The 24,169-nt window shown below is 43.7% G+C and overlaps 1 pseudogene; it reads left to right on the forward strand.

Annotated features, from left to right (window-relative positions):
• LOC120050749 overlaps window positions 1-23,849 on the forward strand; it is a 43,983-nt pseudogene extending 20,134 nt beyond the window's left edge.
• The last annotated feature ends 320 nt before the right edge of the window (window positions 23,850-24,169 follow it).

The raw sequence follows: 24,169 nt of genomic DNA on the forward strand, positions 1-24,169 counted from the left end.
CACTGTTCGTGGTCCCGCTGCTTGATCCGGGTTTGGTGGGTGGTTCTGTAACGGGCTTCCTCCTTCTCTTCATCCGAAGAGGAGTAGCAAGGATTAGACCAAAATGCAGCGTTGGAGTTATACATATTATTTATTACAAGGAACAGACGAAGACGGAAAAAACTCTTGAACAACAATACAAAACCACAAACGAAGTAGACAGACCTGGACTACGAACTTACACGTAACAAAGAACGAACGAACCAGTACTGACTACAAACAAAACGAACGAACGATACAGTCCCGTATGGTGCAACAAACACAGATACAGGAAACAACCACCCACAACAAACAATGTGAAAACACCTACCTTAATATGGCTCTCAATCAGAGGAAATGAAAACCACCTGCCTCTAATTGAGAACCATATCAGGTCACCCATTAACCAACACGAAACACATAACATAGACTGCCCACCCAAACTCACGCCCTGACCGACTAACACATACAAAATAACAGAAAACAGGTCAGGAACGTGACAATCTTTCAAATCCACCCATGACTTCAGGGGATATATTTTCAATCAAATGTGGGGTTCAGAATGAGTTGTTCTGATATTCTAGAAGGCGCATCAGTTGACGACTGAAGTCGACTTGCGTAGTCTGCTGTGTACCAACTCCTTGAGCCAAACTGAAGTGTTTCAGATCAACTTTGAGTGAATCCCAGAGAGCACAGCCTTTGTGGATTTTCCTCTTCGGTTCTATAATTAAACTGAGTGTATTTCTCTGTAGACCGGCCGGGGATACGCTCCTGGTTAGGAACATTAAGAGAGAGAGAGAGAGAGAGACAGACAGACAGAGACAGACAGACAGACAGAGAGAAAGACAGAGACAGAGAGAGAGAGAGAGAGAGAGAGAGAGAGAGAGAGAGAGAGACAGAGACAGAGAGAGAGAGTTGGAAGAAAGAAAGAATGGCCTCCCTCCCTCCAAACAGCATTCTTCCAAACCCCCATGTTCTCTCTCAGAGAGGTCAGACTCGGGGTTACTTCCCAGAAACGGTACCACCCTCCACAGCTCTCCATAACAAAGCTCTGGAATACTGATTAGGATAATACTGAATTCTAATGTGTTTTAGGACAGGATCATATAAACATTAGGGTTGTATTACCACACTATGTGTACTACGTGGAAAACAGGAAGTGTGGACCAATGTTAAATCAAAACAAACATTCAATACTGACAGCGATCTCAACCATCTGGTGAGGATTTGTGATTTCGCAACACATTGTTGCTACCGCACTAGTCTTCATCCGACTCAGTCCACTTAAACTGGCTTTATTACGAAGGTTTCATCATGTGTTTCATGTGGAATTCATCATGTGTTTCTATGTTTGTGCACGCCTACGGGCGTTTATTTGTCTGTTTGAACCCCCAGTAGCCATTTGCAGGTACTTTAGCAATAGCTAGTCTTTAGCAACAGCGAATATGTGCATGTTTCTTGTGTGTGTGTGTGTTTGTTAGAGCCACAAGCATTCTGAGGCCATGGGCTGGACTGCTCAGTCAGTCAGGAATCTTTTTTTCCCTTCAGGCTGAGTCCCTCCCGTTCACACTTTTCACCTAATGTGTGTAATGGTTAACATCTTGGCAGGCCGGGGTCATACCAAAATGCCCTTAGGTCATTTTACAGAGCCTTGTGTGGTGTTCCAGTAATGTAAGGTTGTATACCCAATCTACCTACCTCTTCCCCATATTGTTTTTATTTACTTTTCTGCTCTTTTGCACACCAGTATTTCTATTTGCACATCATCATCTGCTCATCTATCACTCCAGTGTTAATTTGCTAAACTGTAATTACTTCGCTACTATGGCCTATTTATTGCCTTACCCCCTCACGCCATTTGCACACACTGTATATAGACTTTCTTTTTTTTCTATTGTGTTATTGACTGTACGCTTGTTTATTCCATGTGTACCTCTGTGTTGTTGTTTGTGTCGCACTGCTTTGCTTTGGCCAGGTCGCAGTTGTAAATGAGAACTTGTTCTCAACTAGCCTACCTGGTTAAATAAAGGTGAAATAAAAAATATATATAATAAATAAAAAATCGAATATACTGATTTTATGAGGTAAAACCAGCTTTCAGGGCAAGACCTCATCCAAGATGTCCATAAAAAACTAGAATGTGTAAAACAAATCTCCTTAAAGTTGAGTCCTTTTAGGTAACAGGGTTGAACAGGCCTCAGTTATTGCATGTTGACATTCTGGTTGACATGAGATTCCAATAGCATTACAAAGAGGGTACTTTAAACAGCAGAGAGGTGCTAGACCAACACTAACCAACCAATAGAAAATAATAGAACATAATAGAATAGAACAGAATATAACTGAATAGAATAGAACAGAATATAATAGAATAGAATGAGAGCTGTGGGCGTGCATTGGCAGTTTTTTGTCCCAGGGCCCAAGTGTGGACGTCAACATGTTCATGAGGACTCCTAACTCCATTTCTTCTAACAGTCCTATGGCAGATATATATATGAGATTAGCCAAGTCACAACAAGATCCAGCACAATCCATTCTTTATCAGTCTCGATCTGTCTCTATCAGATGGGCACAACGAGATACTGAAACAATGGTCTAATGTTATGGGCTAGCTGGCTGGTAGCCGCCTCTGGCATTCCTGCATTGTGTGGTCAGATAGATGGAGATAGACCCACTGACCATCCATTCAGCCCCATTAAGAACCCAATCAACTTGCACAGGGACGGGAAAAACCCTGTTAAATGTGTCCACTCAGTGTCACATTCTGGATGTGATGGTAGTGTTGGGGTGGATGGGTACAGCTAGAAGGCTGCTATAGCCCAGGGGGTTCATTGAGTCAGTTGAGTGTTCGGTTCAGTAATATAGGGCAACTGGTGTTGCTATAGCTACAATAACAATGTCATTTCAGTCTGAATATAAGTGAAACAATTCCATGTTTAAACTGAAGCTAAGAGCCTTGTTTTTTACCATGTCTGGGAGTTTGGACGTTGGTGTTTGGAGGTTTACTATCTTTAGTTTTAATATGCTCCTCAAGAGTTGTCTTTAAATAGAAACGTTCCAGAGTGTTATTATCAACAAATATCGAGACAATGCCAAGTGGTTCTTATGAACATTTCAGATCTAATCAAAGGAATTCAGACGTGCGTGTTAATTACTTTGCACTCTCCCACTCATCTGGTGTTCAAGCGCTTCTATTTTGACATGGCGTTCATCTCTGAAGTGTGAAGCGTTTCATCCTGTACCATGACAGATAGACCTACAGCTCTTCATGGTGCAGGATGGCACGCTTCCACACGTCACACATGTCACTCAAACTTCCATACGTCCCGAGGGTTTCGAATTGGGTGGAAACCGACGGGTTACATAACAGACAGGCTGGATCCAAGAGCCTGAGGCATGGGTATGTTAACTCTCCCTAAAGTCAAAAATAACCCCATTCAACTCCGCTTTTCTGTGAATAACAATACTAATACATTACACTGTAACATGGACACTATGATGTAAAGTGTTAACAAAGTGGAAAATCTTCGTTCTTTTGAATGAACTGTTAACCCAAGTCAATGGGCCTTTGTTTCAAACAGTGCCGTATGAGACTATCTACTCATACAGTAAAGCTTGGCTAGGGCCTGGTGTTTTTCTGTCACTAGGCAAGTCAGTTACGAACATATTCGTATTTACAATGATGGCCTACCCCGGCCAAACCCTAACCCGGATGACGCTGGGCCAATTGTGCGCCGCCCTATGGGACTCCCAATCACGGCCAGTTGTGATACCGCCTGGAATTGAACCAGGGTCTGTAGTGACGCCTCTAGTACTGAGATGCAGTGCCTTAGAGCGCTGCACCACTCGGGAGCTCAAATGACCTGACCAGGAAGATAACTATTGTATTTAAGCTTATAGAAAGACCCTTCGTGAGGAGGAGTGTCAGCTAACATAGTACATCTAGTTATAGCTATAGCTAATCTGCTACCTGGTAAAGTCTGACGTTCACATTTTACCAAGCTTCATTTGACAGATGGAAGGGACATCCATTTTCCAAACACACACAGACACACACACATGCACTCACAGTCTTTGCACACACACGCAAATACACACACACATACACAGAAGCACAAAGGTGTTAATCGTAGTGACTGGAGACCATTCACACCTATGACAGGGTGTGGAGGAGGAACCCTGTAGGAAAATAAGGTGTGGAGAAAGGGAAAGGGGGATACCTAGTCAGTTATACAACTGAATGTCTTCAACTGAGATGTGTCTTCCGCATTCAACCCAACCCCTCTGAATCAGAGTGGTGCGGGGGGCTGCCTTAATCGACATCCACGTCTACGCCAAAGAACCCTGTAGGAAAACAAGGTGTGGAGGAGGAACCCTGTAGGAAAACAAGGTGTAGAGGAGGAACCCTGTAGGAAAACAAGGTGTGGAGGAGGAACCCTGTAGGAAAACAAGGTGTGGAGAAGGAACCCTGTAGGAAAACAAGGTGTGGAGGAGGAACCCTGTAGGAAAACAAGGTTTGGAGAAGGAACCCTGTAGGAAAACAAGGTGTGGAGAAGGAACTCTGTAGGAAAACAAGGTGTGGAGAAGGAACCCTGTAGGAAAACAAGGTGTAGAGGAGGAACCCTGTAGGAAAACAAGGTGTGGAGAAGGAACCCTGTAGGAAAACAAGGTGTAGAGGAGGAACCCTGTAGGAAAACAAGGTGTAGAGGAGGAACCCTGTAGGAAAACAAGGTGTGGAGAAGGAACCCTGTAGGAAAACAAGGTGTAGAGGAGGAACCCTGTAGGAAAACAAGGTGTAGAGGAGGAACCCTGTAGGAAAACAAGGTGTGGAGAAGGAACCCTGTAGGAAAACAAGGTGTGGAGAAGGAACCCTGTAGGAAAACAAGGTGTGGAGAAGGAACCCTGTAGGAAAACAAGGTTTGGAGAAGGAACCCTGTAGGAAAACAAGGTGTAGAGGAGGAACCCTGTAGGAAAACAAGGTTTGGAGAAGGAACCCTGTAGGAAAACAAGGTGTGGAGGAGGAACCCTGTAGGAAAACAAGGTGTGGAGAAGGAACCCTGTAGGAAAACAAGGTGTAGAGGAGGAACCCTGTAGGAAAACAAGGTGTGGAGAAGGAACCCTGTAGGAAAACAAGGTGTGGAGGAGGAACCCTGTAGGAAAACAAGGTGTAGAGGAGGAACCCTGTAGGAAAACAAGGTGTAGAGGAGGAACCCTGTAGGAAAACAAAGTGTGGAGAAGGAACCCTGTAGGAAAACAAGGTGTAGAGGAGGAACCCTGTAGGAAAACAAGGTGTGGAGAAGGAACCCTGTAGGAAAACAAGGTGTAGAGGAGGAACCCTGTAGGAAAACAAGGTGTAGAGGAGGAACCCTGTAGGAAAACAAGGTGTGGAGAAGGAACCCTGTAGGAAAACAAGGTGTAGAGGAGGAACCCTGTAGGAAAACAAGGTGTGGAGGAGGAACCCTGTAGGAAAACAAGGTGTGGAGAAGGAACCCTGTAGGAAAACAAGGTGTAGAGGAGGAACCCTGTAGGAAAACAAGGTGTGGAGGAGGAACCCTGTAGGAAAACAAGGTGTAGAGGAGGAACCCTGTAGGAAAACAAGGTGTAGAGGAGGAACCCTGTAGGAAAACAAAGTGTGGAGAAGGAACCCTGTAGGAAAACAAGGTGTAGAGGAGGAACCCTGTAGGAAAACAAGGTGTGGAGAAGGAACCCTGTAGGAAAACAAGGTGTAGAGGAGGAACCCTGTAGCAAAACAAGGTTTGGAGAAGGAACCCTGTAGGAAAACAAGGTGTAGAGGAGGAACCCTGTAGGAAAACAAAGTGTGGAGAAGGAACCCTGTAGGAAAACAAGGTTGTAAAGAGATAAAGGAAGAGAAAGGTCAGAGGAAGTGATGTAATCTCCTTAGGCACAATGGGGACAACCCTTTTTTCATGGGAACTGCTGTGAGAGTAGTAACGTTTTGGTTTGCCCTGGTAAGGTTCCAATCTTGTATGTCTCTGCCATCTTATTTCCTACCACACAGGCCAAATGTGACACAAACATCCCCCCTTCCACCCCCACCCCCCTTGGCGCGGTGATACTTCTAGCACGGCCATGAAGAAAATAGTCCCATTTCAAAATAGGAATCAAAATGCAGTTAAGATTAGACTACACCTCAAAGTGTCATTCAATGGATGTGCAAGTTTTCACTCTACAGTGATTATGGTGTACAAATGGCATGTCATCAATATCAGTTCTAAGTTAGAGGCCCTGAGGTTACTCTGGCCTGTGGCGAGGAGAGGAGAGCGGTCTCCTTGCCTAATGATCTATATCACAGTGGTTTGGTTATAAATAGCGGAGCGGTCATGGATGATGCCAGTGCAGTGGTGGAAAACGTTGTGCTCTCTCTCTGCTGAGAGAGAGACTCAATGGGGATGGGGTATACGGCATTGGGCGTTGCCGCGGCAACCTCAGTGGGCAAATAAATTTCCCAGGTCATCAGGGCAAATTAATTCAAATAAGTTGCTGTGAGGGAGCATGGCATATTGATGACATGAGCATACGGTACGCAAATTAACTATATTGCTCAGTCAGTATGCTAGTAGAATGTTCCGGATTCACAAGGCTCAGACGTTTCCATTCTATATCATTACAGGAAATGTACAATAATAAGCATTTCCTTTTTCTTTCTCAGGCTCATACATGTATGCAGCCTCTATTACTGAGCAGTGTGTTAGAGAGTGTTGTTGCTATTCAAGTTCCACATGCAGTGTATACTGTATAAGTTTTATGCATTCACATTTTTATGCAAATCACTGTTGAGAAATTTCAAAGAGGAACTTCCCTCTGGCTTCCCTCCTCTGTTTTAGCTGTCTCTGGCCTAATCTGGAATAGTGTCCACTTTGTAGCAGGCTTTACTTACAATAGAGTCACAATAGTTTGTAGGTGGTTTATTATTGATCGTTTGCATCTTATCATGCAAGCAGATGGTTAAATAGCTGTATATTACCATAGTGAATTCCTCAGGTGGGGAAAGAGGGGAGTACAACCAAATCAAAGTACGTCTTCTATTATGAAACAAAAACAATGGATAGCCAATCACATTATCAATTACAAATATCTTATTAGAAAATATATTTTACAAAGGAAGTGATGGAAATTAGACATAGTTATTTAGCGAATAGTGAACAGATTTCATTGGGGTTGAATTAGTAGCCTATATCTTTCTATGTATCAACCCGGTGTTGTCATGGAAATGGATATTGAGCCAACATACAACAGATGGCATGTGAAATCAGTGGCATCGTTTCAACACACTAGCTTGCTTACAGTTCTAACCAGAGAGGGAGGAGTGCATGGCATTTCTCTACACAGCCCGCACCGGCTATTTCTTTCCCAAGTCTGTGAGAGTATGTGAGGGAGAGCAAGTATGCACAGATGTTACTGTCTTTATCACCCAGCTACATGGGTTAGAAACTCTTCTCCGGTAATGTGGGTGTGACTTACTCTGCTGAGTTTTGTGGCTATCACAGCTGCTCCTTGAATAACTAGGCCTAACTTAGTGGAAATAATTGGACAGTAGTTGTTCCAAGGTTATTTCGCTGGACATGCTGGGTCAATGTTTCCCATACCATTGTACTGTACACTCCCTAGCTCTGTTCCCTCTGCCTAAAAGTATTTGACTTCAATTATTTTCAATTGAAAAGATCTGTGAATAAGAGGCCCTGGATGTTGGTGTGGGGGGCCTACGAATGGGGAATGACTGTTTTTGTACAGTACCCAAAACTTCCAATAGTACAGCAGGCCCCCTCAATGCACACAAACACACACACACACACCACACACACACACTTTTGCCTGGCTCTGGATCCAGACAAGATATAATTACTAACATTCCACCCCAAACCCAGGCCTGCGTCTCAGGTTAAAGCTTCAGCAGGAATTCCACTATTCCACTCACGTCATCATAGTCCCCTGTATGGAAGTGGGAGACTTGTCCAATTAAAGTTAGGTCAGAACAATACCTATGTGTGATATGATGCACTATAAATGTGCATTACTGATGTACGTAGTTATTTATCAATCGTCCAATAAGATAACCACAAAGTACAGTACAGTGGGAATTATCAAGTAACTATTATGTGTCATGCTGTCAGTCCAGTCTCTCTTTTTCCTGTATAATTGCTTTACATTTCTAGGAGGCTTCAAAGCTAAATCTGATGCTATCCATTCTTACTCCCCTCAAGGAAAGGACACAGTGAAAAAAAATTTGCACTCACCCTTCTTTCTTCAATCAACATATTATTTTCTCTGACTCTCCTTGTACAGTATTAGCATACCCATGGCGGGAAAGTCAGGCATGCCATTGTCTGATTGGGGGGCACCAACGCCGAGGAAAACAGCCCACCAATGAGAGGACCGCCTGCAGGGACAGCTGCGTGCCATTCAAGTGAACTGAGGACATTTCTGCTCATTATGACTCAGTGTGTGTTGGTCTGTGTGTGTGTGTGTGTGTGTGTGTGTGTGTGTGTGTGTGTGTGTGTGTGTGTGTGTGTGTGTGTGTGTGTGTGTGTGTGTGTGTGTGTGTGTGTGTGTGTGTGTGTGTGCGCGCGTTTGTGTGTGTGTGTGCGCGTGCGTGCCTGCGTGCGTGTGCGTGTGTGCGTGTGTGTGTGTGTGCGTTTGTGTGTGTAAGTAAAAAAGAGAGAGGGAGAGAGAGAGAAAGAGAGATGGAGAAAGAGTCAGGGGGAAGCATAGAGCATTTGACCAACTGAAAATAGATGCAGACAGTTGTTTTTCCAACATACTGATTATCCAGCAGCTGGAGCATGAACACAGTGAATAATTCCACTTTCAACACCCTTTCAGCATTCTTTCAACACTGTTTGTAGTGCCATCTGAGGCCACCGACTCGTTCCCTTGTTTTCGGGGGTAGGAGTTCAAATGGACCTTTTCCTCTGGGAGGCCTGAGTGGAACACATTCATCACATGGGCTCCAATATCTCTCTCTCTCTTCTCACTTCTGGTGTCTCTTTTCTCTCTTGCTCTTTTCCTCTCTCCCCAGGTAGCACATTTGGTTCCTTGGAAGTTGTGGGAACGTTCGTTTTTGGTTTACCATTTGTTCTGGGAATTAGTTTTCTAAACGTTCTGAGAACGGAAGTGAAAATGTTGGCTGTTCTGGGAGCTTATATTTTTAGGTTGCAGGGAGGTTCTGAGAACGTCTTTCTTTGGTTCACTGAAAGTTTTCCTGGGAAATTATAGGTTATTTGACCTTTAATTACACTGCAAGCATCATTTGGGTTAACTGTTTTGAACTCCAAGCACAGATAGAAATTCAATCAATTAGGCATTAATCATGCGAACACATTCATTTGTTTATTGTGGCATGGTGTCTGTGAGACTCAAACCTAGGATCTTCTGCTCTCTATCAATGGAATTAGTCAACTGCGCCACGAGGATGGCGCTACCATGCCATGTTATTTTTTTTACTCATACAATCCTGTTAATTTTTGCCTATTTAAACAGACCCTATTTCAAAGGAAACAAGCATTCATTAAAACCTACACACCCAAACACAAGATAGAGGATAGAGAGTTTTGTTGATGCAGAATGTATATGTTTTTAAATAACATTCTTAGAACGTTCTTTGAACGTTACTAGTGTTTTCTTGTGGTTTTAATGGAACGTTTTCTTAATGTTCCGAGAACATGCCTTTCAATAGAACCATGAGGAAACCTGTAGAAAACATTCTGCTTAAGTACTGGAATTCCCACAGAAGAACGTTGTTTCTTAACGTTTCTTAGAACCATGAGAAAACCCGTAGGAAACATTATGGGAAGGTTGTGTGCAAAATAACTATAGGACAACCACGCTCTCACCAAGCTCTAAGAAACATATGGCTCTAAGAACGTCACATGCTAGCTGGAGCCCTCTTGCTTTGCTCTTTCCAACTCTTTCTCTCTCCCTCCCCCCCCCCCCCCCCCCCCCCCCCCCCTCTCTCTCTCTGCCCCTGTCTAATTCTTAGAGTGTTAGCACACACACAGCCATATTAGGATGTGAAAGCACATGACCTTTTTTCTGCACAGGAATTCCTCAGTTCAGCTCCTTATCTCCCAGTACTCAGAGTATAGATGATAACAGATCCTTCTGGCTGGGTACAAGAGCCAGTGCTGTGCTTCAGTGAGGGGGGAGAAGAAGAAAGGAGAGGGGGATAGAGAGGGAGAGAGAAAGTGGAGAGAGAGAGAGAGAGAGAGAGAGAGAGAGAGAGAGAGAGAGAGAGAGAGAGAGAGAGAGAGAGAGAGAGAGAGAGAGAGAGAGTTAGAAAAGAGAAAGCGAGTGAGGGAGATAGATAGATATTATTCCATTAGGCACTAATATTAGAAACCAAGGAAAAGAGGTCTAGGGAGGGGTCTGAGCCTGGATTTCATGCCAAAACCTTGTCCCCTTCCTTCTTCCCTCCCTCCCCTTCACAGATCCGATAGGACAGGTTAGGTCAAAGCAACATGGATGACATTAGGCAGATCTAGAACAGTGAGGAAACTCTCTTGTCATTGTCCAAACAAACAACATTCCTACATTCTTCCAAATATAATGCACTTTTGACCAAATTAGCAGTGCTGTAACCCACAGCCCAGAGATAAAACCTCTGTTGACATCGTTACAAGTAGGCTGTGAGTCCCAAATGGCACCCTATTCCCTACATAGTGCACTACCTTTGAGGACACGGCCCTGGTAAACCACAGTCCCTAAAATGGACAGGTTGTACAGATCCGTTTTGTCGACTTTCAGAATAATGAGGACGGCCCACATTCTTTAGCTCTGACTTCATCGTTTAAACCTACAGTGATTGGTTTAACGTTTAGACACATGAGCCCCACTCTATACTAGCTTAGAGAGAACTCTTGGTGAGAGGCTTGCCACAGCAGCTCTGTTCCAGCTGTTATTTGGTAGTGCAGTCGTAAGCAGCAGAGCATGCCTCCTCAAATCATGTTTGGATTAGAGGGAGAGCATTATGCTGAAACCATGAGGCAGCGTTTCACTTCAAAACGTTGTCCCCTTCTTTTTCGCCTTCACATACCTAAAAGGATTGGATGGGTTTAAACTGTTAATGATGATGGTGATGGTCTACGGTACAATATTACTGAAATGGTGTACTCTGTCCATCACAAATATTCTGTTGCATTTCATGAACATGTTATATTGAACGAAGGTGCAACCAAACCTGCCATAGTCATTTTTATGCAGTACCCCATCTTTATTCACAAACTCCTCTCCGTGCACACGACTGAAAAGTAAACACAAAGGGGAGAAGGTGGAGGAAGAAGAGAAGCATTGGAGGGAGAACTGAGAACACTAGCCCTCGTGGCCGAGCCTTGTCCACTTCTGCATTCACCGCTGCAGAGGAAATAGGAGCAATGACCTCCTGTCGCGGTGATGAACGCCACGGGACCTCTATTACCCAGAACCTCTTGTGCCACAGCAGGCGGTAGAGCTACAGGAAGTGTGAGCTAGGGGTCATACTGGGTGACTATTTCAGGTGGACTGACCACAGGGTAGACAGAGATGTGTTCTTTACGTTTCCTGTTTGTTGCTTGTCAGCAGATGGACTATAGTTTGAGATAGGTTAAAGGGTGGTGTTTTTCTGTGTTAGAGTGGATTGCAGGATTGCAATATTCTGAGGCCTGGACCCAGTAGTCATGTGATAGACGCTATTTAATAAAACCAGTAGTGCAGCTTCAAAGTTCAAACCCTTCCTCGGACAAGATAATAGAGGAGGAAATGGCAGACGCAGACAGTGGAGTGTCTCTCGTATGTCCTGTGCAGATGGGCTGATTCTCTCACATGGTCATGTGAAGAAAGGCTGGCTGGTGTATTGCACTGCCAGAATTTGGGTTCACACAGGAAATAGTGTCAGACTAGCTCAGTGGAGTAGTGTGTGTGTGTGTGTGCGTGTGTGTGTGTGTGTGTGTGTGTGTGTGTGTGTGTGTGTGTGTGTGTGTGTGTGTGTGTGTGTGTGTGTGTGTGTGTGTGTGGGTGTGTGTGTGTGTGTGTGTGTGTGTGTGTGTGTGTGTGTGTGTGTGTGTGTGTGTCCTATTGTACCTTGTACCATATCGCTCTAATTTTCACTCTCTTAAAACTTCGGTGCACAACTCTTGTCCTCGAGGCACAGCCACAGTCTGTTAAAACAGACCTGGGAAAACAGGTGTGTGCGTTCTCCGGCTAAGCAGGGCCATTAACTGGTCAATTAAGAGCCAGAGGGAAACCAAACCCAGCGGGACTTTAGCACTCGCACACTTAAGTTGTGCCCCCCTGCCTTAAACCATCCTACCCCCTCCTATCCCTTAGTCACTCTGCCAGTCAAGACACAACTTCAAAGCTGTCGCTATTAACCCAGTCGACCACTCCGAGTTAACTGAGGTCAAGAATCTTTCTTAGGGTATGCAGTAACCTAACCTGAAGCCATGTTATGACATAAAACACACTGTAATTCTTGTGCTCTTTAAGATGCCAGATCCTGATAGCGCAGGGTATGTCATTCTTAAGTCCTAGGCTGGGCAGACACCCCTTGGTAAGGCTTGGGTTAATAGGCTAATACTGCTACGCTAACTAATGCTAAGTTCGTCTTGGTTTGAAAAAAAAACCTGCTGTGGAATTTTGGCTCCCTGGAGCTTCCTTCCTCTCCTCCATGATGCCAAATATGACCTGGGCCTGAAATATGAAGCTATGTGTGTGATTGTGTGTGTGTGTGTGTGTGTGTGTGTGTGTGTGTGTGTGTGTGTGTGTGTGTGTGTGTGTGTGTGTGTGTGTGTGTGTGTGTGTGTGTGTTCACTGTTTTCCCTGCTGACTATGAGATATGACCCCAGCCACGTACTATGAAATGGATGACATTGTTATTTCTCTCTCTCCCTCTCCCTCTCCCCCCTCTTTTTTGTCCCTCTGTCCTGCATTTTTACATTTTCTGTATAATGTAACTCTGTTATACTGGCCAGGGAGATAGTGAACCTTTGCACTGCTCAGAGAAAACTGTTCTGTCTTTTTCCCCTTTTCAACTCCGCAGCCAGTTGCTCTGTTTCACTAGTTTTCAGTGTGTGAGTAAAGAACGTCAACAAGAAATAGACATATTTTTTATTTTGGGCAGAGTTTGCATTTACACTTAAAAACTGTTTTATAACAAAGCCTAAATTAGGAAAATGGAGAGTGTTGACTGGATTTGGGGAAAAGTGGCCCTACAACTAGTCTTGCACAATGTGTGTCTGTAGTAGGATATTTCGAAAGATGTAATTTCAAAATGTTGTGCATCAGCATTTTTTCTCTTGTTATGTCAGTCACTGACAGTCACCCAATTAGCCTTGTCAGCTAACAATTTTTTGATTGGTAAGTTAGTCTAGCCAGCTATGTAAACTTGGCCGAATACCAACCGCATGGCAAGACTTGATTTGATTGATTTGATTTTACCTCCAGGGGGCCATATTGATTTTGCTAGTCACTCTCACTCCAAAAAAACCCCTCAGATATCATTAACATGGCATAAGTCATGGCAAAATGTGTAGAATTGCAGGTAATTAGCTTTAAAACTGCTAAAATTACTCTCCGTCCCACGGCAAAACAGGCTCCTGTGGTTGGCGTTTGCATAAAAAGATATATATATATATACATACACTTCCATTTCTCTCTGCCCTACGGGCATATGATCTGCCTAGTCGAACTAGTTTATATGTAGGCTACTATAGACCAGCATTAACACTTCTCCTTAAACATGAGATGTTGATTTCTCACTTGATCGTCTCAGTTCCTGTTTGGCGATGAGATGAGGTTGCATATGAAATGTTAACAGGGAAGTGAGTGAGAGAGGCTTCTCTAAATGAAACTTGTCACTTCTACGTGACTCCCTTGAAATTAGCAAAGTGACAGATAGCTGATGGTTGTGCTGATGAGGGGAGTGAACAGAGATCAGACAAATCTTCGTAACTGGCTCTGGTGTTTACGGTTCCAAACACTGATCTCAGTCCAGAGATATGCAAGAGAAGTGAGGATTGGTACAGTAGGCCTACATCCTACCAATACTGTACATCCAACCCATTCTCCCATCTACTCAAAACCAACCCCAACACCATGTCTGATTGTCTAAGTTGAACACGTGTTCTTTCTGTTTACTAGTCCTTTTCAAGACAGACGGCCTTAACACTGGGTCAGAGGTTAAGTATCTATACATTTGAGAGAGAGCTTGAAGAGGTTACTGGTTGTAGATGGTAAGATGTAATGTGTCTTTGGATGTCCTCCAAAGTTGTTTTACTACCCCCAGAAGGCTAAACTCCCCTTATCACACACACACACACACACACCACACACACACACACACACACACACACACACACACACACACACACACACACACACACACACACACACACACACACACACACACACACACACACACACACACACACACACACACCAGCTGTGTTTGGTAGGCCTGGTGCAGGAGTGGGACATCTTTGAGGGTCCTTCCTGAAGGCACTCAGGGAAGAGAGAGGGCTCTCCTCCTCTTTGTTTATGCCTTTGCCATATGAGCAAGCAGGAATATGTTGTGCTCATAGTGGCTAGGAGGGGTGTGTGCAGATGGAGTTGCATTGAAGACAAGTCAAACAAACTCTCCGCCACATACCCATGAAACAAAGCTCCTCCCTACTACACATATACCATAGTCCAGTTGACGATTGGCCCTAGAAGCTACATCAAAAAGTGAAGAACCAGTCCAACTGAAATAACTTTCCCCACCTTCTGTTTCTCCCTCTCTCTCATTCTCCCTTTTTCTCTCCCTTCATACACTCCCCTTGTTTTTCAAAACACTCTTTTAACCCTTCCCTATCCACTATCTTTCTCTCTTATTTCACTGTACCAACCCTGTTAAGTCACGTGAATGTCTGTTGTTTTTTCCATTTTTCTTCTTCTTGCATGTTTGTCTATCATGCATGGATCTGCCTGTGGAGAGGAGGAGAGGGGAGGAGAGGAGGGGCGCTGGGAGTATAACAGGGGCCCAAGGAATGCACAGTTGGGAAATCTGCAGGGGAGGAAGAGTGGAGGGAGGGCTGGGGGTGCTGAGAGTTGGAGGGAAGGGGCGGTTGAGTAGCGTCCTACACACGCCACAGGCCAAAGAATCCTCACTGTGGGATATCTGGTTTTCATGCCAATCATACAATGGAAATTACCATAAAAGAGAAAGGGGGGTGGGGGGGGGGGCAAAACGGACAGCAGTAGAGTACATTCAGCCTTTGTCCTGTCCTCTTGAGAAAAGTAATATATACACAGTACCAGTCAAAAGTTTGGACACACCTACTCATTCAAGGGTTTTTCTTTATTTGTACTATTTTACATTGTAAAATAATAGTTGAAGACATCAAAACTATGGAACAACACATATGGAATCATGTAGTAACCAAAAAAGTCTTAAACAAATCAAAATATATTTTAGATTCTTCATGTAGCCACCCTTTGCCTTGATGACAGCTTTGCACACTCTAGGCATTATCTCAACCAGCTTCACCTGGAATGCTTTTCCAACAGGCTTGAAGGAGTTCCCACATATGCTGAGCACTTGTTGGCTGCTTTTCCTTCCCTCTGTGGTCCAACTCATCTCAAACCATCTCAATTGGTTTGAGGTTGGGTGATTGTGATGCCAGGTTATCTGATGCAGCACTCCATCACTCTCCTTCTTGGCCAAATAGCCCTTACACAGCCTGGAGGTGTGTAAAAACAAATGATAGTCCCACTAAGCTAGTGGTTAGGTCCTTGGGCCAGTAACCGGAAGGTTGCTGGATTGAATCCCAGAGCTGACAAGGTAAAAATCTGTTGTTCTGCCCCTGAGCAAGGCAGATAACCCACTGTTCCCCGGGCGCCAAAGACGTGGATGACAATTAAGGCAGCCCCCACACCTCTCTGATTTAGAGGGGTTGGGTTAAATGCAGAAGACACATTTCCGTTGAATACATTCAGTTGGACAACTGACTAGGTATCCCCCTTTCCCAAAACGCAATCCAGATGGGATGGCGTATCGCTGCAGAATTTTGTGGTCGCCATGCTGGTTAAGTGTGCCTTGAATTCTAAATAAATCACAGACAGTGTTACCAGCAAAGCACCATCACACCTCCTCCTCCATGCTTCACGGTGGGAACCACACATGCGGAGATCATCTGTTCACCTACTCTGCGTCTCACAAAGACACTCAAAATTTCAAATTTGGTCTCAATAGACCAAAGGACAGTTTTCCCACCGGTCTGATGTCCATTGCTCGTGTTTCTTGGCACATGCAAATCTCTTCTTCTTATTGGTGTCCTTTACCAGTGGTTTCTTTGCAGCAATTCAACCATGAAGGCCTGATTCACGCAGTCTCCTCTGAACAGTTGATGTTGAGGTGTGTCTGTTACTTGAACTCTGTGAAGCATTTATTTGGCCTGCAATTTCTGAGGCTGGTAACTAATTAACTTATCCCCTGCACCAGAGGTAACTCTGGGTCTTCCTTTCCTGTGGCGGTCCTCATGAGGCCCAGTTCCATCATAGCACTTGATAGTTTTTGTGACTACAATTGAAGAAACTTTCAAAGTTCTCGAAATTTTCCGGAATAACTGACCTTCATGTCTTAAAGTAATGATGGAATGTTGTTTCTCTTTGCTTATTTGAGCTGTTCTTGACATAATATGGATGTGGTATTTTACCAAATAGGGCTATCTTCTGTATACCCACCCCTACTTTGTCACAACACAACTGATTGGCTCAAACGCATTAGGAAGGAAAGAAATTCCACAAATTAACTTTTAACAAGGCACACCTGTTATTTGAAATGCATTCCAGGTGACTACCTCATAAATCTGGTTGAGAGAATGCCAAGTGTGTGTAAAGCTGTCATCAAGGCAAAGCGTGGTTACTTTGAAGAATCTCAAAAAATATATATGTTTTGATTTGTTTAACACTTTTTTGGTTACTACATGATTCCATATGTGTTATTTCATAGTTTTGATGTCTTCACTATTATTCTACAATGTAGAAAACAGTAAAAATAAAGAAAAACCTTGAATGAGTAGGTGTATCCAAACTTTTGACTGGTACTATATATACAGACAGATACCTTTCAATCTGTATATTCTACAGTCATCATAAACAGCTTCATGCATTTAATGCAAATCTAATATTATCCAATAGCTCCTACAGTATATACATTTTGTAACACCTTTATGTGTGCAAATTCTGATATGTTCAAGTACACTGCCCACAAAAAGTATTTGAAGTCCAACCCCCCCCCCCCCCCCCCCCCCCGTTACTCGTACAGTACATATCATGAATATAAAATGTGCTTGCATTCTGAAGTGACTGTAAGTAACGGGCCAATGCAAACCATAATACAACAACCATGTTACTTGTAGTGGAATAGTCTATGACACACAGGGTGTGACCGTACAAAACAAAGTGCCACTGTCAGACCTCTTATCAGACCTTGGTTATCACACCTGTGTACACACATTCATATACGTAAATGTGTTACCACGACTGATAAAGTTCCTTCTATGTCACTCCCTTCCCTTGGAATACAGATGAGGCTGGACTTTCTGTTCTCTTCAAGTTAGGAGAAGTGAAGGTTGTGTAGTATGAGTATGTAGCCTAACGGTTTACAGTGTTGAGCCAGTAACTGAAAGGTCGCTGGTTCAAATAACAGTCACCTAGGTGAAAAAAATCTGCTGATGTGCCCTTGAGCAAGGCACTTAACCCTAATTGCTCCTATAAGAGTGTCTGTTATATGACATGAATGTGAGCGATTGAGTGTGGGAAAAGTATTGTTGCAATTTGCAGCAACAGTAGACTGAGTGTCTGTTGAAACGATGAGGGTGCCTCTGGTCTCATTATGGTTGGAGTATGCAAAATAAACAGATACCTGATACACACACAGTACCAGACAGATTCCCCCCTAAAGCATTTAATTCATACCACATCACAGTGACCATGAATCAACCGTAAACCTCCAGATACATCATATGACGAGCATTGGAGGCGTTACTTTTTTTTTGAGTACGATTTAATACATTTTCTTTTTCAAACAATACACAACGAACACATGCAAACAACAGCACACAGACGCACACAAACATCAACGATATCACACCTACAACTCCACACGGTCTACATGGTCTAAACGGCGCCATTTTGTTTCTCTCTGACGCCCAACATTTAGATAATAAAGCATTTGACCTTTCCATTTTATTAACGATGAAGGATTTGGTTGATTTCCAATTTTTAAGTATACGTTTTTTTCAAGATGATTAACGAGAAAAGTATTATCCAACCCAACAGGCATAGGAGGCATTACTAACTTCCTTTGCATGCCCTTTTTGGATATCTCTAAGCATTGGTGGGAGGATGTGGTCGATTGTGTCTATAAGGACTCTGGTGGGCTGCGGCTTCCCGTGAGACCAATCATCTCTCCGATGGGAGTTTATGGGAAAACAATGTGATGAGTCACCACAGTGACAAATCGTAAATACACTGTACAGCCAATCGGGTGGACATGTGTTAAAAACCACAGCAGTGGCTGAGCAGAAACATTTTCCCTCTCAGAAAATACCTTACTGTGATCCGAGGCCTACGGTGAGCAGGATGGATCAAAATACATAATTCAAACAATGTGAGAGTGGCAGAGATCAATACTTTCGATACTAAGTGCAATCATTCACATTCACTTGACAATGGAAAGGCAGTAAGCATCTGTATATATGCATTCAGTCAAGGGAGTAATGGAATATGTTAATCAATTGTGCAGCGCACTTGAAATGAGTCATACTTTCACCCAGATTTCCCATGGACTGTTTTGATATCGTCATCTGAATTATGAACCATGCTGTGGAGCAGGGGTACTCAACTCTTACACTACGAGGTCCAGAGCCTGCTGGTTTTCTGTTCTACCTGATAATTCATTGCACACACCTATTGTCCCTGGTCTAAATCAGTCCCTGATTAGAGGGGAACAATGAAAGAACGCAGTGGAACTAGCTTTGAGGTCCAGAGTTGAGTTGGAGGGCTGTCGAGCCTCAATGCAAATTAATACAAGCGGAAAACAGACACAGTAGGGGGGGGAAAATGAAACACAAAACACTGTACCAGTTAATAACAACAAGTAGGACAGGAGATATCTCTTCTCAGCTATTTCTAGATTAAAAACAATAACGTCTCTTGTCAGACCGACTGAAACATCCCCCCCACCTCAGACATAACAGTCTATAGTTTCGTCTCGCTGGCTGTTTGTGGAGTCTCATATACTGAGGCATGGGCGTTTGGGGGGGGGGGGGGGGGGGTCAAACATACAGTAACAGATAGGCGGTCCAATAGTATCCTGAGATGATGTACTCGTGTCTCGTGAGACTCTTTGTTAGTAAACACACAGATGCGTAGAGTTCAGGCTCAGCGAGCAGGGGTGAATCCCTTGTGGGATAACAAAATCTGTCACACACACTAACCCGCCCCCTCCCCATCCCTGTTGTCTGTCTGCTCTCAAGTTCACTGTGCGTGCGTGCCCTTGTGCGCGCGCGTGTGTGTGTGTTAGCCGGAACAGTCAGCCTCCCCCTCCCTTCCTGTACACTGTGTTGTCTGCAATACTGACTGAATCCATCTCTCCAGTCTCCCCTAACAGACTGATGCAGAGATGATGCAGTTATATCACTGCTGTAAGTGAGTCTAAAGTGAACTGGCTTAACAGACATCATGACACATTCAACATAGACACAATCCTTTCACTAAATGTGATTAGCAAATAACATAAATCCTTTTCAGAATAAGTTGCTTATTGGCAGCAGGGAGAAAATGAAACATTTATGGGAGGTACCTTGGTGCAGGCAATGGTAATATTTGGTTGTAAGGGATGGGAGCTTGGGGACTGGTCACATTCCTTTTCTACCTGCTCATTCTGTATGAGAATCTTCATGCTTTAAAACAAGTTCCCTCCTTATGAGGTGTCAAGCAGAGACGTTGGATGTGGTTGTGTGTGCGCATTTGTGTGATAGAGGAGGAGACACTGTGACAAAGCACACTACGCCATCACGTCTATCTGATACAATCATAAGGCAGAGAGCGCCTCCTTGTGGCCATAACACATCTGAGCATCGTTATCATCATCACTACCATCTGGTAAAATTCCATTCCCACGTACAAGGAACGCACGAGTGCAGGGAGGACGGACTGCGGTAGCGGGCCAAGCAAATTATTCAATAAGATCCAAAGGAGCCTGGTGCGGGTTTTTAGGAAGTCCAGTCATTCCTGGTTGCAGTTAGAGCAGCACACTGGGGCTAGTCGATGTTGTGGTAGGCCTACAGCTGGTTTTCCCCTTGACTAATCAACAGACCAACCTGACTCCACCCATCTCCTTCCCCATACTGTAGCATGATAAGGGTGAGTTTAACGTGTTCTGAGAATTCAGTTTTATTCCCCACTGATCCTTTGTATTAAAAAAGTATAATATTCATACACATAACCTCTGTATACCTGCTGTAAACAGTACATAGGAGGCCTAAACATATAGGAGTGGCAAGATTTTATGAGAACATTGAGTATTGTAACTATCACCTGCATGTAGGCTTTCAGAGAAAAGGTGAAACTCTCCCTTAGTTTTTTGAAAAGGTCACCTTGTATTCATCAAATTAAAAATAGAGCTAAATCCCCACAACACAAGGGCTCACTATACCAATTACAGGTTCCCAATACCTTTACTCTGCTTACCTTCTATGGCCAATGATTCCCAAATTTGTGCCCCAGGACCGAGTTTGGGAATCCCTGCTCAAGAGCATAACTGCATGAATATAAAAAAATCTATTTCTCTTCAATGCAAACCATGACGTCATGGAAAAGCAATGCCAAAGGTTGAAGTCAGTGTTATTTAATTTTTTTAAATTCATTTATTTTACTATTTTCGTTTTTGTTCTTTTACATTTAAAAAACAAGTCAGTAGTTACATACAACTAATTCTCTGTTAACGGACTAAACGCATTGTGCACAGCTACTTGTGTAATGTAGACTAGGTAAGTTATACCATTAAACACACTGCCCATTCAATAATAAAGGTTAAATAAAATAAAATCAATAAAAATGATAACACATGAATAATATAATGTATGCCACATTCACACAGTCATTGTGTGTTAAACTTGATCCTGGTTTACTGTACAGGTTTACTGTACGATGCCACACCTTAGCAATGCCTACTGCTCTAACTATAGACCTACCAGTATGTGGCTACCAATATTAATGCAACACAAACATTTACCTTTCTTCTTTATGTCATACCAAACAGGGAATAGCTCAAACATTCATCTAACACCTGTCGCTTTGCAAACTGTTAGCTTTGAAAGTTCCCAAGCGAGAGAAGGGGAAAAGATCCTCATGCCTATTCTTCTTTAACCATTTTACTATTTGCCTAGCGGCAAACTTGCTAGCCACTATTTCACATCCCAGATGTCATGTGCCAGTTTCCACAGTTCTCCCTCAACTTGCTCACTTTATTACATAACATAAAGGTATTCCATTTCACAACTGACAGACTTGCCTCATCTTGCTTGTATACTTCCTGTTCTTAGCTTTCGTTCATTGGCTGCATTGCAGAAAAAGTAACTGGTTTCAGCACTGTTGCTTAAGAGAATGCTCCAACATGTCATCTACTCTCCACAAACAACTCCACAACAAACACTATTATGGCTGACCAAGGTGTGACCTCAAAACAATACTTTAAAACAATGTGATATGGGTAGATATGGCTTTATTTATATAATATTAATTATTATTATGTATTTTCTACCTAATATGTTTTTCAACCTAGCCTACAATATATTTAATATAATGGAAATGTAAACATACGTGGCAAAAAGTCACATGAACATATTACAATCAAAGATTTTCTATTATATTGACAAGATAGTCGAGTGAACGCTCTAACAATGGAAATACTTTTCCTCAGAGATGGAAGCAGGCGGGAGGAGTCACGATCAGGTGGGATCCTTCTAGCCAATGAGAGGGCAGATTCACCCTGTTACACCATTGCAACAAGTAACAGTTGGACACGGACTGGCTGAGCGACGCCCTCTTTCGGAAAAAGGAGATCTGGTTTGGAAAACAAAACAAATATGGTGGCTGACAGCTCGAGAACTGCAATTCGATTCGAGTGGTAGACTGTGCTGTAATTTTCGAACCTTAAAGGGGTATGAATAACGTTTGGGGCTTTTAAATTATATTTGGTGTGATAGAATTTAGCTAACATATTGCATCAAAGCTTCCTTTTCCCAACATACATTTTAGTGTAGCCTGTCCTGAAGTGTATTAGCTGCATTTTAGAATCTGGTTTCAAAATTCTGTACAAATGTGTCTGCCACACTTCAAAGCATTGCATAAACAAATGTATTAACTGCAGAAATGTTTGTAGGCCCAAGGGTTTCCAATGCCAATATCAAACAAAATGTCATGACCCTACAAAAGCTGTAGCCTAAATCACATTTACATATCAATGTCTTTCTCCCGCCACAGTCTCTAAGAATATGACCACCATGGACACAGAACAGATCACTCATCATGCTCTCCAAATTGACATATTTAACAGGGTGGGTAACTATGGCAACATTATACCTCTCCTGCCCGCCCTTGATAATGCCTGTGTGACTTGTGAGCAGCTGCAAGGCACAGATATCGTCAGGATCCTTTACAGACTCCTCAAAACCTGCTCAGACCATTCAGTGAAAAAAACTGCCAAGCACCTGTTGTCAAAATGGAAGAAACTCTACAGCCAGCCCTATCACATCTCAAAGGAGAAGGGAAGCAAAGAAGAATTGACTGTCGTTGGAGAGAGTATTCTGGCTGATAAAGCTTGTCTGGTAGACAGAGGTGGCCTAGCTGCTGGTGATGCTAGTAAACCAGTGGAGATGGGTGCGTCTTGTGAACATGTGGTTTTCCATACTGGGTCCGAGAACAGAACACTCACAAATGGGACCAAGTGTGGGAGAGCTAAGGGAGAAGGGGTGACATCGTGGCAGGCAGCTGGTGATTTGTCTTCGGGGTCAATTTTGCCCACCCTCTCAAAGCAGTCAGAAACTCCTGCCACCACTTCCCTGGGTAACCCTCCCCCTGTAAGGGTTCCTCTGAGTCGGCTTTGAGGACAAAGTGTATCCAGCTCCTCCTTGGTGCCCTCAATCCAGAAACTTCCAAGGAGGCAGAGGGGAAGACTGCAGATCTGGCACGCGTCATAGAGGTGCACATCCATGCACTGCACCATGCAAACCAGGCCAAATACAAGGCCTGCATCAGGAGTAAGGTGGCCAACCTAAGGAACCCCAAAAACGGCCACCTTCGGTGTGGTATCCTGGGCGGCAGCCTGGGGCCGGAAGTCTTCGCCGGGATGTCTGTGGAGGAGATGGCCAACGAGGAGCTCCAGCGGCTGAGGGAGGAGTGCTCGTCGCGGGGGGTGAACGAGAGGCAGCTCCCCCAGGGGGTGGAGGGGACACCCACCCAGAAGCTGCGGTGCAGGAGGTGCGAGGGGTCGGACTGCAGGGTGACGCAGGTGTCCCGGGCACGGTGTTTCTGCCAGCGTGGGTTCGCCAGGCCACCGCAGACCAGGATGCCATGACCTTTGTGACCTGTAGCAGGTGTGGGGAGCAGTGGTACCAGAGCGGCATGTAAAATGCCTGCTTTGTTTTTGTCGAGATCCTGCTGATATGTCTTCTCCCTATCAAACTGAATAATGTCATGTTTTAATGACAGAAATTAAGAATTACATTTAACATTTTACCACATAATTATGTATGCATTAAATTGTCATTAAACTTGCTGAGCTACATACTGTACTACAAATGTGATTCTCTTTTTTTTACAATTTCTTTCTCATTTGGCATTAATAGGTACCGTGTGTTTAGCATGGGGTCTGTTTGTGTGTGAGAACACAAGATGTAGTCCCTATGTTGACATTTCTGTTGAGCTGCAGAGTAAGACCCATGTGGCCTTCTGTGGTCATGTGACCTTGTGAGCAGCACAAGGAGCATGTGACCCATTAATCAGCCCATGATACAGCTCCGGCAGGGTCATGTCTAGAAGAGATACAGCTTATGTCAAATTGATGTCAAAAGTAGATTTTTATTTTAGCTAACCATTTTCCTAACCTTAAACT

Source organism: Salvelinus namaycush, chromosome 7 (assembly GCF_016432855.1).
Source record: "Salvelinus namaycush isolate Seneca chromosome 7, SaNama_1.0, whole genome shotgun sequence".
NCBI lineage: Eukaryota > Metazoa > Chordata > Actinopteri > Salmoniformes > Salmonidae > Salvelinus > Salvelinus namaycush.